General features: G+C 47.6%; 1 pseudogene; it reads right to left on the bottom strand.

The window, feature by feature from the left end:
- Window positions 1-425: 425 nt before the first annotated feature.
- On the bottom strand, window positions 426-524 carry LOC114672882 (U6 spliceosomal RNA; annotated as a pseudogene).
- Between the last annotated feature and the right edge of the window lie 4,204 nt (window positions 525-4,728).

Consider the following 4,728-nt stretch of genomic DNA (forward strand, 5'->3'; position numbering starts at 1 on the left):
GAACTCTGACAGCTAGCCACCTGGTCAGCCACATTCACTGCCCCTCCAAACACTCTCACCCTAGTCCAGGGGGACTTTTGTTTTTAACACAAATTATGTCACTGCCTTAATAAAAGCTTTTCAGGAATCTTTTACTGGCCTTGAGACAAAGACCAATAACCAGGTTCTGCAACTCCAGGATCATCTTGGGCCACCCGCCATCCCACAGATCTCAGCACACAAGTCCTGGCTGCTGGGTTTCCTCTTGGTCCAGGAACACTTGGACCTGATGCTCCCTCTGCCTGCAATGGGGCTTTTGCAACTCCACCCATTCTCTCTTTTTGAAAATTGTGATATATATTATCACATACATAACATAAAATGTACCAGTTTAAGCACTGTAAGTGTACAGTACAGTGGCATTTAATGCCTTCACATTGTTGTACAGAAATATGAAATGTTTCATGAGTCCTCCTTGCACAGGGGCCATGTGAATCTTTCCTGAATTGCTCCAATTTTAGTACACGTGCTGCCGAAGTGAGCACCTTACCCCCTTTTGTCTATAAACTTTGACTCATCTTTGGATTTGGGCTTAAAAGTCACTTTTTCAGAGAACCCTTCAAAACCAGGCTCGGTGCCTCATCGTGCATTGCCTTGGCGTCACAGCACTTGGTGGCAGTGATGTGACGGCAGATTGGTGTCTGTTCCTCTTACTAGACTGCAGGCCCCATGCAGGCAGCACCCAGGCCTGGAGGGTGTAAGGCACATGATTGGGTTCCGTACATCCTAGTTCAATGAACAATGCTTGAATGAATGTAGAAATGCAGTTCTACCCACAGTGAAGACCACCCTTGACATTATTATAGAAAATCGTGTGGTTCTGTGGTGTCTTAAAAGCTATTCCAGAGTAGGATTTTGGCTTCACCTTTCGAAAACTGAAACCCATAGTGAAGTGTCTTTCTTCCCTTTTCTCAAACAGAAGAGCAATTTTCCTCCAACCATTAATTTAGTCTTCATCTCGTACAAGAGAGGAAGCCACCTGGTAGTTTCTAAACGGTCGGTTTTCCATTGATTTTATTCATCCAAGTTTCAAAACTAGCGAATCTAGAATCAGACTTCTGAAGCAGTTTGTAATTTCTGAAAGCTAATGTGAAGTGGAACGTCTTTTTTTTTTTTTTTTTTTTGCCCAGGTTGGAGTGCAGTGGCGTGATCTCCGCTCACTGCAGGTTCTCCCTCCCAGGTTCACGCCATTCTCCTGCCTTAGCCTCCTGAGTAGCTGGGACTACAGGCTCCTGCCACCATGCCCGGCTAATTTTACATATATATATATTTTTTAGTAGAGACGGGGTTTCACCGTGTTAGCCAGGATGGTCTCGATCTCCTGACCTTGTGATTCGCCTGCCTGAGCCTTCCAAAGTGCTGGGATTACAGGCGTGAGGCACCGCGCCTGGCCAGAACTTCTTTTACAGTAAGACACTCAGCCCAATCCTACCCCCCGTGTCTGCAGAGAAGCACCGTCTCACCCATCGGGGGCTGAGTGTGGAGCCTGCGATGGGTCTCCCTGGAACCCGAAGTGTGTCTGCACCCACCAAGTTCATGAAAAACTCAGCCATGCCGGACTTTAGGAAACCCTGCTAAGGGGCCAGATGGGGTGGGTCTAGGATTTGAACCCTGAGTTAGAGCAAGAATAGGTGACATTCACTCACACGACCCTTCACACTTTGTTACTCATAACACCAGGAGCAAGAGATGGACCTCATCTGCATCCACAACAGCATCCTAAGGGGATAACCTTCAGAGGTCAAGCAGCTGGCCCAAGAGGCTTTCAAGGAGTGCTGGGCCAGATTTGTTATCTGATTTTAGTGCTAAAACTCTTGTGCTTTTCACACCACTTTGCTCCATATGGCATTCACCACTGCATTTTTAGAAGCAACTTCCACTATAATGGCACCCTGGAAGTGGCATAAAGATCTGGTCATTTGCACATGGGCAAAGCCATACAAAGTAGAGTGGCTGAACATTCAGACTTGACCACACACTCTGGTTGTTCAGCGTGTGTGGACTCTCTGGCTGATCAAAAGCACATGATGAGCAGGACTACCAGGTAATGCTAAGCCCCTAAAAGTCCTGGTCCCATGAGCCGTGCCCCAGGCTCTGCCTCCAATGTTAGGAGCGTCCTGTGTAAATACCGTCTTGAAGCTGGAGTCTATTCTGGCTTTCTGCAGTTTCACTTAATCTTGGGGGGAAAATTGAGGATGCCCTCTACCTCCATGCATAGACTCCCATAGGCTGGGTCTCCCGGGCTTCCTCTAAATCCTGCCGTCCCCACCCTCCTCATGGAGATCCCAGTGAAGAACACGCTAATCTCTTGGAGCAAATGAGGAATGAAATGCATAAGGCTCCCACTGCAGGATCAGGGCGTGCTGAGATAACCCCTCCAGCTCTTGGCCCAGGAGGTGATAAAAGAGGCACCTGCCATGAAGTCACCAGCTGAAACCTCCACCGTTGTCCCTCAGTACCCCCGTCCAGCCTTGGCCCCACTGAGCCAATGGTTCCAGTGACCCTAAACATCCCACAGTTCCATATCTCCCATCTCCCCATGACGTTTCCCTGCTTTCTGTCCACAAAGCTGCCTTTCATCACCTCTGTGGCATGTTCCCCTCCGCACACCCTCCGTGACCCGCGCCTCCTCTGCCCTTGGCCACAGCTCATTCCCCTCCATGTCAGCTGTCAGACTCCAACTGCAGCAGCCCTCGGGGCACTCAGCTTTATTCACACAGCAACACACACACACACACACACCCCAGACTTTTGTTCTCTGCCTCCTTTTAGGTTTTCCAAAGCTCCTTTGTTTGAAAAAGAAATCTTCCCAGGACTCCCTCATCTTACCTCCATAGTCTCACCTTCCACCAGATTCCAAGAAGACTTCAAACCATTTGGGGTGTGGGGGGAGTGTTTTATAATGGTTTCTGTTCTTTTCGTGATTGCTAAAAAGTCATTTTCACCATCATTGTAAGTATTATCTACCCTTGATTTCCACTCTGACCCCTACTTACACAATTGTTTCTCCTGACATAAAAACCTTCTGCTTTTGTATCCCTTTAAATTAATGGTTTTATTGCTGAATCTTAACTTTTTTGCCTTAAGAATAGTTTCCAGTGAGTTCTGCATTTTACGTTCTGTACCTGCTCATTTTTCCTTTCAGGTGTGTGTTTTTTTACGTGATGACTTCACATGAGGACACACTGTAAGTGTCAAGGCATCAAGAACATGCTATAGTCGGGGATCACATCTCCCTGAGGCACAGAGGACGGCTCTTTTTGTTCAGGTATTTATTCCTGTTCATTGACTCTTCCTTGCTCTTCGGGCAAAATCGATGCCCTTACAAAACCACCAGAGGACCAGGCAGAGTGGCTCATGCCTGTAATCCCAGCACTCTGGGAGGCTGAGGTGGGAGGAACTCTTGAGCCTGGATGGTCGAGACTGCAGTGAGCCATGATCGTGCCACTGCACTCCAGCCTGGGCGACCGAGCAAGAGCCTGTCTCAACAATAACAACAAAAAGACCCACCAGTAGTTGTAGAGAAATGCTAATGATTTTTTTAAGGGGAAATTCTTAAGTGCAACTAATCCATTATCAGGTGCTTACTTATATCCAGCACCTAGAGTTTAAGCCATTTTACTACTTTTTTCTTTTTTTTTTTTTTTTTTTTCTGAGACAGTGTCGCTCTGTCGCCCAGGCTGGAGTGCAGTGTGGCCTGATCTCAGCTCACTGCAAGCTCCGCCTCCCGGGTTCACGCCATTCTCCTGCCTCAGCCTCCCGAGTATCGGGGACTACAGGCGCCCACCACCACACCCGGCTAATTTTTTGTATTTTTAGTAGAGACGGGGTTTCACCATGTTAGCCAGGATGGTCTCGATCTCCTGAACTCATGATCCGCCCTCCTCGGCCTCCCAAAGTGCTGGGATTACAGGCGTGAGCCACTGCACCCGGCCCCATTTTACTATTAAAATTATTCATGACCACGCATTTTAGAGGGCTCACTTAACAAACTTACTGTTGAAATTGCAGAAGTGGAAAGGTGGGAAAGCAGCATCGAGGAGGAACAGCACATGGAATTGGAAGCAGCTGCGCAGCTTTAAGCTAATCTGAAAGGGCAGGGCCTGGCTACAAAGTTGGGCGTTGTGTTGGGAATTAACTTGTCTTTCTGTACTGAGTGTTAAGCAAGGAGAAGGGCTGCTGTGCTCTTCCATGTAGAGCATTTGGTGCTGGGGGAGGATCTGAGTCTTCTGACAACAGCAACACAAGCTCTGACCAGTTCCTAAAGTGGAAGGTGCCCTGAGCCCGGTGGCCTGCATGGGAGGGAGCTGGGGTGATGGGGATGCTGTGCTCACCAAACCCTCTGTCATTTGGTGAGTTCAAACCTGACTTCCTACTGCCTCAAGAGCATAAACCAGAAGAGGATTTATAGGGACTTGACATCTAGCTTAGAAGAACAAACTAGTGTAATGAGACCAAAATACAACTAGTCAGAGGCTTTTCCTTCTTCCTTCTCACACTGTCAATTTAGCAAAAGAGGCATCAGTTATGCTTCATTCGTTATCCTGGGAAAATTCCTCAGAATGTCACTTTCTCATGGCTGCTGCATTCTTAGTATTTTATTCCAAGGTCACCCACCTTCTCCAGATGTAGAGGTTTTGAGGCCCAAAAGCGAAAAGGGGCATCTAGAAAATGAACAACATAACATTG

Source organism: Macaca mulatta, chromosome 15, assembly GCF_049350105.2.
Source record: "Macaca mulatta isolate MMU2019108-1 chromosome 15, T2T-MMU8v2.0, whole genome shotgun sequence".
In the NCBI taxonomy this organism is placed as follows: Eukaryota; Metazoa; Chordata; class Mammalia; order Primates; family Cercopithecidae; genus Macaca; species Macaca mulatta.